Genomic DNA, 14,560 nt, shown 5'->3' with positions numbered 1-14,560 from the left:
AAAGCAGGCATTATTATTGGTTCAGGTACTTGCTGTATATAACACTGTCAATTTATACAGCACTTTACATATGTATTGTACATTTACCTCAGGCCCTGCCTTTAAGGAGCTTGCAATCTAAAGTCCCTAACTCCCATATTGTGAACACATTTTAGACAGGAGCCAAATCAACTACCAGCATGCCTTTGGAGTGTGGGAGAAAACCAGACTTCAATGCCGGTAGTGCCATGGTTGGGATTCAAACAAACGACCCTAGAGCTGCTAGGTGGAAGTGGTAACCTCTTAGCCACTGTGCTGCCACATGCATGTAGACTGCATCTCTGTCATGGGAACCAGCCCTAAGTCCCTGGGCATGCTCAGTTTAAAAAGCTATATCTCCCAAATGGAATACATATGTGACTCTGTGTTACTAAATCACATGTGTGTTGGCTACATGTATCCCAATACAAAGGATCATAACATTATCCCAAAAAATAAAGATAAAAAATTCACACAAAGTGACACACACAAGAAAAAAAACATAAAGCAGGGATTTACTGTTTTCACCTCACTCCGCCATGTACATTAAGGGTCCATGTACACGGGACGTTGTTAAAAGTCCCTTTGAATGCTGGAATTTTTAGGACGTTTGAAACGTCCGTTAGGTCGTGTTTGCACCCGCGTTTAGCGGGCGTTTGCGGGCGTTTGTGTTTAGAACCGTTTCTAGAGGTCAAAAAAATGATTCCCCTTTAAAATGGAAAAACGCGAACGCTAAACGCAGGTTATCGCGTTCTGTCACGTTTTTGCGTTTGAAACGCCGGGAAACACACATTCGAACGCAAATAATTGCTTTCCAAAAAACGTCCCTGAACTCAACTGCCTGAAAATAAATGTAAACGACCCTGTGTACATGGACAGATAAGATAAAATGGGTTCAGGGGCTTCTGAAAAAAACGCCCAACTGCTCCTAAACGGCCATTTCCAGCGTGCCGTGTACATGGAGCCTTAGCCATTCAATTTACCTTTATATTTATATGAGTAGAGGCAAGATATTTATTAGACAAAATGTGCAGATTGCACTGTGGAATATATGGAAGGCCTGCTTATCCCTTACATACCTTATTGTACATGGAGGAGTGGAGATGCAAACAGTAAATCCCTGCTGATGTACCCTGGAGTTCATGAGTGCCATTGAATAACATGTTGCTGTGATCTGCCTTATGGGTGCAAGGCTGTGGGTGGATGATTACTGACAACGTGCTATAAGACCACCTATAATTGTGAGTCTTATCACTTGCTAAGAAACTGCAATTGTTGTTGGTGTGACATTCACAAGGCTGCTTATTGTAATTCACAAGTAAAAATATATGGCAAGATTTGCAATGATGGTGGAACCCTCCTACACATAACTACCTATTTTATTTGAACATTTCCATAATGGTGGGGGATTTACATCAAGATGTATGTTTATTGATTTATGAAATAATATTTTTTCTTTATTGCTATGTCACAGTGGAATAGTGCTGTCACCCTCTGTTTTTTTTTTTTTTTTGATGTTGGGACACATATAACATTTCTTGGAATAATATTATGATCCTTTGTATTAGGATACATATAACCAACACATATTGAATTTAGTTTTACAGTGCAACATTTATATTCCTTTGAATTTTGCTTCAGCGCCAGTATTATGTGTGGTTCGTAAAGACAGCTGTGGAAGTTTTGATTTGGATTTTTGTTAGTTATTGCGCACCAAAGGCAGTTTTTCTATATTTAGTTAATATATCTCAAAAGTCTAAGTCCCTGGGTATGCTCAATGTACATGGCAGTACATATATAAATACAGTAAATACAAAAAATAACATCTGCATCCGTCAGTCATCTCACATTTTAAAATCAAGTCGGTTGCTATTGGTTGCTGCAGTTTGCGGTGTCTCCTTGAAGAAACTTGTCATATTATTTGGTTGTTGATATTCAGTTGATGTATATACAGTATGCTATACACAGTTGTGAGTTGCTTGCTGAATTTATGCTAGATGATAATACCATATTACTCTTTTTTTTTTTTTTCAGTTCCTAAACCAACAATTCCTGTAAGTACAAGGAGGGTAAAATGTTACAAAATGCTGGTAGAGCTTTAAATGACAAAATAAATAAATGTAATCAGGCCTCACTGCATAACGACCAAAGGCCCCCTGGCTGCCTAGACTCTATACCTAAAGTCTTTGTAAACCCTTCCATATACCCAGTGAAGTGACTAGCCTTAGGTGATACACAAAGATGAAACAATTCCTCCTACATAAGCAGCCATCTCTTATCTACAACCGTTCAAAGTGCACAGATTATATAGAAATTCTGATTGCCAGAAGGCAAACAGCAGGTATGGGATGCCACACACTGAATATATCAGAGAGGAGAGCTGAGTGTACTTAGAGACGTGAGTGGAGGGAAGGGACACACCCCCTCTACACAATCTCATAGGGAAACATGCACATCTAAGTTTGTCAATCACAGGCTGTGTGCTGGAGCGCTCCTCACCATACCCCTTGATCCCTTGGAGTCAGCACAACCTGTCAGAAATGACTCTTACAGATAGCAGAGGAATCAGATTGTAAACAGAAATCACACTCAGCTTTAGGTTGAGGCAAATGCACACTACAGAATGGTATGCTTTGTTCATTATCATGTCAGAGTTTACAGCCACTTTAGGTCATGTTTGAGGCAATTCTAAAAATATAGAACTGTACATACATTATGTATAACTGCATGGGTCAACTGCTCGTTTTTTTCTATGGGTGAGCACAAAGATCATACTCACCTGTTCTGCCGATTCTCTAGAAAACAGCGCTCCCCCAAGGTCCAGTCTTGGACTGACCATTTTCAAGACCGCTGGAGCACAGAAATGCCGGTCCAGTCTTGTGCGGGGAAGATTGGCTGGTCAGGTAAGCATATCTCTGATGCCCTCTCCCCAAGAACAACATGAACAGTTAACCCATGCAGTATGGGCACAGCCATTTAGGCACAATAGGATGACAATGCATTGCAAAAGCTCATCCAAACAGACTTCAAGGGTTAGTTTGATTGCCAAATACAAATTCACCTGTACTAGGAATTTGGCATGCCTTCCCCTCCCACAGCCTCATATACCTATACAAAGGCTGGAGCTTTGGGAAGCACTGACATCAATTTGTAGTATGTACTGGTATGTACTAGAATGTTATGGTGCCTACGTCTATGCAATGTTATTTTATTTGTGTACTTTTGTTTGTTTATACCATTAATATTGCCATTGATTAAGTATATTATATTTAAATATTTTATTTATGCATCTGTTTTTTACAGCCTCCCCCTCCTCCTGTAACAGTAAGTGTTTTTTTTTTTTTCTTTCCTGATGAGTAAGTTGATAGGATAACATAGAAAGTAATGAGTGTCATATAAGTAGTATCCTGCACTGAGAACTTCATAAGCATAAATATACAAAAGAGAAACACATTACCAGTCCCTGCGCAGATCCTGGAGATTAATTCTCAAGCTGGGGAACCTTGTAGTTTGGCCAGTGGTGAAACACATGAGAAAAAGCGTGGCAGCTCTCTTAACCCTCCATGGGATATGAGGCAGAGAAACTAGGCAGAAAACAAAAGAAAGAAAGAGAGCGCACACCGTCCTAGTGTAACACCATTTAATGAAAATAATTAGAGCCATAAAAACAGGTACTCACAAACAAGTATAGTGTCACGCATGGAAATAATATCCCCCGATCTGATGTATGTAAGGTACTCTCCTCCTTGCCGGCGGCTCAGCTGTTCGTTCCCTCAGTGTTACGTGGATAACGTCCAGCTAAGGCAACCACCTCGGATGACTCAAGGTAGCTCAATGCGGTGCGCCTGCGCATGGTCCAGCCGCTCGCTGCACACTCTGCAAGAGCCGGATACTGTAGCCGACAGTGCGGTTACATAGAGGGGAGATCCCCGATCAGGACCCAGGACATGACATTCATTGGCTTGCTAAAGACAACGTTTCGGAGGTGTGGCCTCCTTCTTCAGGTCTCTTGAGTCATCCGAGATGGTTGCCTTAGCTGGACGTTATCCACGTAACACTGCGGAAATGAACAGCTGAGCCGCCGCCAAGGAGGAGAGTACCTTACATACATCAGATCGGGGGATATTATTTCCATGCGTGACACTATACTTGTTTGTGAGTACCTGTTTTTATGGCTCTAATTATTTTCATTAAATGGTGTTACACTAGGGCGGTGTGCGCTCTATTTCTTTTGTTTTCTGCATAAGCATAAATATAGGCCTTTGAGTGTTGACAATCATTAAAAACCTGACGATGTTCATTGGTTTGTGGACCCCTATATGCTACTAGGCCCCAAAAAAGTCTCACACATGTAGTATCCCCATACTCCGGTAGTACTATGTGTTTTGGGGTGTAATTCCACATATACCCATGGCATGTGTGAGAAATATCTAATTAAAATGACAACGTTGTTTAAAAAAAAGAAAAAAACATTTGCACCATCGTGCAGTGCAGGGGTTTGGAAGGTAAAAGTACATGTGCAATTTTTAAAGAGCCAACAAATAGCCCACCTTCTGTAGCCTTCCTGAACTAATCTACACCAAAGCCTGCCTCCCCTGTTTACTAACCCCAATAGCCAAGCTGGAGGCTCTTCTAATATTTACAGCCCTGCAGCAGAAGTCCTCTTCAGTACTAGACGTGCCTGTGTAATGAACCCCCATAGATTTGTATAGGACCTCTCCCAATCTGATTTTGTAACTCTCACTTCCTACAGCATTGTGAAACCAGCGGATGCCCACCAGCAGACTGTAAAGATGATGAAAAAGTAGTAGAGATGCCAAACACAGAGAATGAATGCTGTCCCTCATACATATGCAGTAAGTATGTTGCTGAAACACTTTTTTGGGGATCAATAAAATCAATGCAAATCGCTTACCTTGTACAAATGGTAAAACTCTCTGGATTTGTTTGAATGAAAAATGCAGTTTACCGCAATTTACTGTATATAATGTTTAGCAATGCAGTCCTTTAAAAACCCCAAAAAACCTTCATCAGCCTTACGCTGAATTTTGCTCACAGTTTTCTCCAATGTTTGAAGTGAAGGTGCAGCTTTTTGTACCAGTTTTTACACAGCTGGAAGAAAGGAAGTAGGACATAGTGGGAAGATGATAAAGTTTCCTGTCAATAGGACTCCAATACCTGAAACTGATACAGCAGTGGACATTTGTGCTAGGACAGGGGTGTCAAACTAAATTTCATCACAGCCCGCATCAGCATTACAGTTGCCCACCAAAGGGACGGTTATATCTGTAAGATTAGATGTCCGGAGCTCCCTACGCCCCCTTACATGAGATGTTAAGAGCGCCCCACCATCAGAAGTCAACCACCCTTCCTTACATCACAATGCACCCCTTACCTTGTGCTACTGCCAGGAAGAAGATGTGGGTGGATCTGAAAAGAAGAAAGTGCAAGGTCTGGAGGAGGACCAGAGGAGGGCTGGAGTCCGCTTACAAAGTCTGCTGAGTGCTGAGACCAGGGGAGGCAGAGGCAAGGTGGTGTTATGGCTGCACAAAATGGTGCAGGATCCATAGGAGGAGTTCTGCCCTCCTCTCTGCTGCAGACTGCTGAGAAGGGGGGGGGGGCAAAGACGAGCCCAGCAGCACAGAGAAGAACAGGATCTGGCAATGGAGTTCTGTCCTCCCTGCTGCCGACTACTGAGACAAGGTGGGGGCAGAAACAAGGGGGGTGCCGCAGCTGCAGGAGAGGTTCGAGGGCCACATGAAATGGCCTGGGGGGGCCACATTCAGCCCGCGGGCCTTGTGTTTGACACCTGTGTGCTAGGGAGTCTAACTCCACACATGCTGTAGGACAGCTTTGCAGCAGAATATAACATGCATCTGATAATATTAGTAGTAGTTTAGTTTATTATTTAATCTAGAATGTATGTTTTTCTACAGTACGTCCACCACCACCAATTACTACTCCAGTGCCTTCAACTGCACCTTCTGTAAGTATTATTACGACTTAAATAATATCCCACCTGTTTATATTGGGGGAAAAGCTAACAGTTAAGTGTAACAATCAACATTTATTCTTTGTATCTTTTCCAGAATAAATGTCTCGGTATCACATGCAATGTGCCTGTGTGCTTACGGAATGGAGAAAAACCAATCCAGGTTCCCACCTCTGACCTTTGCTGTCCAGCATATGAATGCCGTAAGTGTGTTTGTGGACATTTTTTCAGCAAATTAAAAAAAAAAAAGAAAAAACTGTAATGAATTAAAGTTTTAAGTTATTATATTTTCAAAGCTGATGCTTTATATGTACATAATTAAACTCTATCTATCTGTCTATCTAGCTAACTATATATATATATATATATATATATATATATATATATATACATATGAAATTAAAAGTCTGATCAAGGCACTGGTATCACAGATCACTATGCAGTTCTTAAAGCAGAGCTAAAGGCAAAACATTTTTTTTTCATTTTGAATACAGGGAAGGATTATAACCCCTTTTTTAAAGCCATGTGTGTCCACATGGAGATTTACCTTAACTTCCTTTCCCATAGACACAACATGAAGTAAGAAGAAATTCCTCCGAAGTAAGAGAATCCCTGGTTGTCACCAGGGTCACCAGAACCAAAGTCCCCATTGGAAGATTTCCCCTCTTTTACTGTTTTGGGGACAACCCAAAATTTGGGAGCTTCTTTCACTTTCATTTTCAATGATAACAGTAAACAGGAAAAATAGGGAGAGTGAAACCCCCTAATGGGGACACAGACAGCAATAAAACCTGATAGCTGTTCTGATCCCTCTCCACTCTAAAACTAAAAGAAAAGTTTTGTCTTTAGTTACACATAAAGAGAAAGAAGAAGCTGATTGGCTTCTATCTCCTTCTCTATAATGCCCTGTCTGAAGAGCAGGCAAGAAGGGGATAATTTACTATTTTAGGTGGAATTTGGATCTAAAGCATCGTTGTAGTTTTGAAGCAAACACTACACTACTAAAAAGAGAAAAATAGTAATTTGATTAGTTTACAAAATGCGTAGAGAATTTTCGCTTTACAAAGAAAATATAAATTTAGTCAAAGAGGTGAGGTTGTGTTGATATCCATAATTATTTTATGTGCAAACAAACATTTATTTAACTTCCTGCATGATTAGATGTGAGGGATATTTTAATGAGAATGTTTTACTATACTGATTAAGCTGAGTGAACCTTCAGTTTGGCTTATTTAAATAAATGTAGATCTGCAAAGTTTAACTTTGCCTACAAACTCCTTAAATAATTGTCTTGTAAAATTAGAATACATTTTTTTTTTGTTTTATAGAGTGTGATCCATGCCCGTCAGCTCCTTATTGTGATGGTTCACAGCCAAATGTGAGCTTCACACTGGATTCAGAGTGCTGTCCAATATATGAATGTCGTAAGTATTCAGAGCATACGTTTTTAAAATGTAAACTTATTTGAATATTAATGAGTTTAGTAGATCTCAGCAGATATATAAATCATACTTTTAGAACTGACATTGCAAGTTTCATTCGTTAAAGGGATAGCAAATGTTCAATGGATTCATGTAAACCTATGTTCGTTTTAACTACCCAATCACGTGAAAAGAAAAATTCAACAAAATATTTTTAGTAAAAACATAAAGTATATGTTCACACCTAAAATGTGTGTTGTGTTTCCATAGGACTATCTAGAGCTGACATTTTTCTCTTTACATTTTAGCACCACCAACAACACCACAGCCACCTCCACCCCCTACTGTAAGTCATTACTTAATATTCTACCAACATGAAGCATCATTTTAAGTTTGTGTGATATTAGTATTATTATTATTACATACTGTATCATTGTAACATATAATATTATTGTTGTTGATGTTATTTTTACATTTCTTTTATTATATTCCCCAAATTCTATTTATTTATATTCCATAAATATATTTCTTAGCATCTACACTCACTTCTGAATGGCTAAAATATTGAGGAAATAAAATAAATAATACACAATCACTATAAACAGAACATGCGATGAGTAAATTTGACTGGAACTTATCCATATAGAATTAAAAATCATGCAAAATATGTTTCTTTAAAATTTCAATATTTGATTCAAATGTGTCTCTTGTCACAACACTGACAAAATATGTCTGCATTTTAACATAGTTTAGCTCTATCTGACATTTTTTCATTCTGTTCATCCATAGATCCCACCCACTCCACCTCCACCTCCAGTAAGTTATGCAAGTTGTTATCTTTATAATGTAATTATTATTTTTTAATGTGCTAAGGGAGCAGTGTGGACCCTGAGGCTCAGGTCAAGTAGAGAATATACATTGAGAGAAATGCAGGCTGGCATTGATGAACTTTGCTTCAGAAAATGCTAGTTGCCTGTCATCCCTGCTTATCCAGTGGAGCCTAACGTAGTCACTGACACAACGTCTTACTTTGTGCTTTGTTTAATTCATTCAGGTTCTAGAGATTTAGAAAGTATTAGGTCAGCAATAACAGCCAATATACTATATATATTTTGATGTACATGTTCCTGTACTCTAGAACAGCCTTTTTCAACCAGTGTACCCAGGCACCCTAGAGGCTTCTTCAGGGATGCCTTGGCAAAATGCCTAAAAATTGATCAAAAATTGTATACAAGCTAACAAGTGGATAAAACTTGCCTATTCGTTTTTCAAAAAAAACAAAAACAAATGTGGGTTTTCATTATACACAATTATGACTTTCTAGACACTGGCATCCTAACAACCAATGATGTCAATTTATAAGGAAGATACATCCTTGTTTGACCCTCCTCTGCCCCTCTTCCTCAGCACTAGGGTCACATTAGCTGACTAATGGAGAGAAATTGAGGGAGAAGAGAAACATTTGAATACTAGTCAGTATCAGTGTGCAAAAGTGTATTCGATCTGGAAGAATAAAACCCCTCTAACTTTGGGTGTCCTACGTGTGTGAATGTTGCTGCATTATGTAACACTATTTGAATAGTTTTCACATTTTAGAATGGGGTGCCTTGAGATTGTCCATCATTTTAAAGGTTGCCTGGACTGAAAAAAGGTTGAAAAACCCTGTACTAGAAGCTGTGGGGGCACAAAAAGGCAAAGAACCTTCAAGTAAAACTATAAGCAATTTTTTTTTTATTTTGGAAAAAGTCAGGGAAAGTTAAAACCCATGTCAGAGTTTTTTTTTTTTTTTTTTCAAGCTGTGTCCCGTTGGGGAGATATAAATCCCTACAAATTAAAGAAATCCCCTGGGGACCCGAGGTCACCAGGACTAGTGTCCCCATTGGAAGATTTTCCCTCTGCCAAATGTTTTGCCTTTAGGTATACTGTAAAGTAATTCTAAATCTTATATATTTTTTAAATAATAAACATATCATACTTACCTGCTCTATTCAATGTATTTGAACAGAACAGCCCCAATTCTCCTTTGTTAGGTCCCATGACAGACTTCCTGGTTTCTCCTCTTCAGCAAGCACCCCCATAGCAAGCCACTTGCTATGGGGGCACTCATGCAAGATTGAAGAACTGTGCTGCCTGCATCCATAGACACAGCCAGCGTGACCCAGCCCCACACCAAGCTTCCTATTCATAGGATTTGATTGACAGCAGCAGGAGCCAATGGCACCCACTGTTGTCTCTCTGTTCTGTGAGATGAGAGTGTGGAGAGAGCTGCTGCTCTCGAGCACAGCACTGGATGGAGATCAGGCTCAAGTAAGAATTTAGGGGGGCTGGGGGGATCCTGTTAAAAGAAGGTTTTTTTAACCTTAAAGTGGTTGTAAATGCTTACATATACCCAGTAAAATGACTGGCCTCAGGTGACACACAGAAATGAAACAAATGCTCCTACATACTATATACTGTAAATTATACATGTTTATCTGCAGTTTTCTTTTCTCTACATCTGTTCAAAGTGCAGACTTTATAAAGCTTGTCTGAGTTATTAGAAAACAGGGAGCAGAGAGGTGAAGTCACACTATGGAGAGCTCAATGAGAAGAGCTCTGAGAGCGGACTTGAGGGAAGGGACAAATCCCCTTTACACAGGAACAGAGCTGAGGCTGTCCGTCAGCTGCAGCTCCCTCCAATGTCTCCTTTTTTCTTTTGGTGTTAAGGGCCATACACACTATCAGATTATCTGAAGACTTTTTCCTTCAGATTTACCTTTTCTATGTAGTGCAAGGGCCTGCCGGATTGCATACAAATTGAAAGTGTTTAGGTTTGACCTCATATTATATGGTTTTGGTAAGTCTACAGACAAAAGTATTCAGATAATCTGATAGTGTGTATGGCCCATTAGGAAAGCTTGTCAGAAGTCAATCATGCTGATAGCAGGGGAATGGAGCAGCAGACAGGAATGGCACTTTGTGCTCTTCATTGAGACAAGAACACACTATAGAGGGATATGCTTAGTTGATATTTCATGTCTGAGGTTTACAACTACTGTAATGCAGAGAATGTATTACGGTAAAAAAACAAACAAACACAAAAACCCTTAAACCTGTAGAACCACTTTAATGCATGTAGGCTTCCTGTAACTAATCCTATTCCCGTTACTGACATAGAGACAGCGTGAAAGCTATTTGATAAAATAGCAAGGCTTTGCCTATTCATGTCAGAGCTGTCCCACAGATGACTGGTGATCTGATATGATATCTGTAGAGCAGGGTTTCTCAACCAGGGTTCCGTGGAACCCTAGGGTTCCTCCTGAGGTTGCTAGGGGTTCCTTGAGAAATGGGCATTTTCTGCCTCTCAGATGAGTTCCCAATGACACCATTGTTCCTTTTAGCTGTCTGTAATTCTTCCCAATGATGACAAGAGTAAGGAGCATTCTTCCCACTGACTTTCACACTAATGTGTTATGAGTTGTAGATTTTTAATTTTTAGCAGGGGTTCCCCGAGACCAGAAATGTATTTCAAGGGTTCCTTTGTGTTGAAAAGGTTGAGAACGGTTGCTGTAGGGCAATGATCAATAGGCAGCAGGAGAGGTATAGGAAACTGAGATTCAAAGAATGCATGAAGCAGGGAGATTCTTCCACTGCAGGACTTCAGATTCACCTTAGTTTCCAGAAAACAGAGCAGTGAGCAGCACAGTAGTGACATCTTCAATTCTCACTCCAAAACTCATGGAACTTTGTACAAGTCAGAGGCAGCACTGCCTTAGATGAGCTCACATTGCAGATATAAATCTATGAAGTTATAAGACAGGGTGGCTTGGAAACTGTCACATGTCAGGAAGTGATCTGATATTTTCCAGGAGGAATTTAAGAAAGAGTACTTTTTTTGGGGATACTGCTTAGTTGCAAAATTTTTTTGTAGATTTTTCCCTATCAGATAGTAAATTCGTTCAGATCCATTTTAATAATGAATCCTCCTTTTTAAAGTAACTGAAACTAGATTGAAGAAAATATTAATTTTGGTTGGATTACCCTTTCATTTACTAGAAACACGTTTTCCTATATTTGATGATTTTACACATATGTGCAGGCACTTACACATGATTGCATTTTTGTTTCCAAAAGCCACCATGCTTGGATGTGCTCTGTCCTCCCGTGTCTTGTAAGAAGTTGGGTGCGGTCCCAGTGGTAGTTGAACCCTCTTCTGCCACTCGCTGCTGTCCAGTTATTGAATGCCGTAAGTTGACTTGTCGAATGTAATTTATTGTTAGACAACACCATAAGGAAGTTAAAAAATGTTTTGTTTTTTTTTCATTTTTTTACAAAAATGTTCAGTTTATGCACAGTTTTCATTTTACTATAAAGCATGACAGAACCTTCTAAACATACCCCCCCCCCCCCCCACACACGCACACACATACACACACACATCCATTCCTATTTTAAGGGTAGTAAGTTGGGCCATACCAATTATTCTTTATGCAGCATGGACAACTGTGCAATCATATACACAAATAATCCAAACCGCCTTTGAGAGCCCATATCTGCATAACATGTCTGACTGTACTTTACAATGAATTAAAATATCATTTTTTGTTCATTGAATACTTGCTTACTGTTAAAGTGTTGTTTATTCTTTACATGCAGAATGTCAAGAGAAATGTAATATTCCCACATGTGATGATAACAGCCTACCACTGCTGCTTGGAAACCCTGAAACAGAGTGCTGTCCTGAGTATCAATGTCGTAAGTGTCTTTATAGCAGAAGAGTGAGCGAACTTTGCAGCAGATCTTGTCTAAATGATCAACTGTCTTTGCTATCCGTAGAAACCACACAGAATACAAATTTATTTTTATCAATACAAATTCTAATATGATAATTATTCCGAGCTGAAAAATATTAGTTACACCTTATATGAGTACCAGTTCTTCACAGTGTTATAGATTTGCGAGTGTCAAGTCCTGTTCTACACAGTAAAGCATGATGATACCTGCACTGCTGCAATGAGGGAGAATGAAATGACCCCAAAGCTATAACTTATGTAGCAGTCATTTCTTCTGCTACCTCTGCTGCTACACCATTGTCATTGATATTAAAAATTGATCATCCTGGCATTAAGTCAGCTGTTCTTTGGCATCTTTGCCTTGGGTTCCAGTTGACTTTGTCTCAGAATGCTGGCAGATTGAATAAGACACTTACTGTATTTAGGTCTCTTTTTCTCAGAGCATGGGTGCAGGAACCCACCCTCCCCAGTAAATTCCCTGCCCCTGACCCCACCCCCAATCCCACTCCTACTGCCCCTATTCTCTTCATTCCATGGGGAAAGAGAAGTAAAAGGATGCCAAATAATAGTTGTGGTCAAGGCTCAGAACTGTATTTCACATACAATTCGGGGTTCCGGAAAGTGTGCAGAAAACAATTAGCATCCCCATCCACAGCTCTCCTTCTCTCTTCCTGTCCATAGCTCACCTTCTACTACCCCATCACCATCTTAACTCAGCCCCTCCCCCCCGATCCACAGCTTGCCTTCTCTTCCTCCCATCCACAGCTCATCTTCCCTCCCATCCACAGCTGGCCTTTTCTTTCTCCCATCCAGAGCTTACCTTCACCCCATTCACAGCTTCCCTCTTTTCCTCCTGTCAGGGTTGTCACCCTCCACAGGTCACCCGCTCTCCCCCTCATCAATAGCCAACCTTCCATCTCCATATGAAGCTCTTCGTCCATAGATCACCCTCTCCCCCATCCACAACTCACCTTCCCTCCCCATCCACAGCTCACCTTCTCTCTTCCTGTCCATAGCTCACCTTTCAGAGTTTGTCTTCTTGACAGGTCACCTCCTTGTCAATAGCCAACCTTCCCTCTGAAGCTCACCGTCCATAGGTCACCCTTTCTCCCATCCACAACTCCCCTTCCCTCCCCATCCACAGGTCACCCTCTCCCCCCATGTCTACAGGTCACTCTCTCCCTCCCCAATCATGGGTCACCTTCCCTCCCCACCACATCACCTTCTCTCCCCATCTGAAGCTCACCGTTTCACCCCCATCCACAGATAATCCTCCTCTCCCATCCACAGCTCATCTTCTCTCCCACACCATCCACAACTCACCTTCCTCTCCATTCACAGGTCACATCCCCCCCCCCCCCGTATACAGGTCACCCTCTCCTTCCCCATCCACAGGCCACCTTCTCTCTCTCCCACCCACTCCCTTCTGTCCACAGCTCACCTTCTTCTCTTCCCCACATCCACAATTCACCTTCCCTCTCCATTCACAGCTCACCCTTTCCCTCCCAATCCCCAGCTCACCCCTTCCTTCTCTCCCCCACATTTCACAGTTTACCTTAGTGTGTGCCCCCCCATCCACAACTCACTTTTTTACCCTCTGTCAACATGTCACCTCTGCACCCCCGCCCACAGATAATCTATCTTCCCCATCACATTTCACTTCTGCACCCCTATGTACAGCTCTCAACCTCTTCAACCTCCAATATTTTACCTCTGCACCCCCAGCTCTCACTGTGCACAATCCAATACACAATACCCTCCCAATCTCTGAGTCTGACCCCTGCAGAACAACCTCAATTTCTCCACAACTGTCTCTCTGCACAGCCACCCCTCCCCTTTACCCTTCGCAACTGTCACCTCTACATAGTTTACAGCTACAGTTTATCTTCACAGGATTGGATCGGTGCAGTCGGCTCCATTCTACGTGGTAGAACAGGCTTTTTTTTTGCCTACTGTGCAATGTCACCTCTCAGATCAGTGTAGTACAGAGCCGAGGAGGACTTTCAGAGCGCTTCACTTGGCTCAATGCTAAACTAATCTGATAGGCAGCAGGCAAGGACAGAAAATGCCTCTGGAAATCCACAATTAAAAAACTCCTTAGTTGCAGCATCTGGATCCAGGGCACCTATCATCAGGTGTGGGGAACGTGCCCTGGGTGCTGGCGATAGCAAACAGCAGGTGAAGGAAGTAATATAGAGAACTTCCTCTACCGGCTTCAGTGTTGAGTGACAGTCTGGAAAGGAGAGGGCTGCCGGAGGTGGCAGAACGCAGTTCTAGGTGAAAAAAAGCCCTGACTGTATTGATACTTCTTCCGCTCCAGCAGTGATATCTCTGCATTTCCAGTGGCACCCACCTGC

The sequence above is a fragment of the Pelophylax lessonae genome (assembly GCF_965119305.1).
Source record: "Pelophylax lessonae genome assembly, chromosome: 12".
Taxonomy (NCBI): Eukaryota; Metazoa; Chordata; class Amphibia; order Anura; family Ranidae; genus Pelophylax; species Pelophylax lessonae.
The sequence above is the reverse complement of the archived record's forward strand: the minus strand, read 5'-3'. Positions refer to the sequence as shown.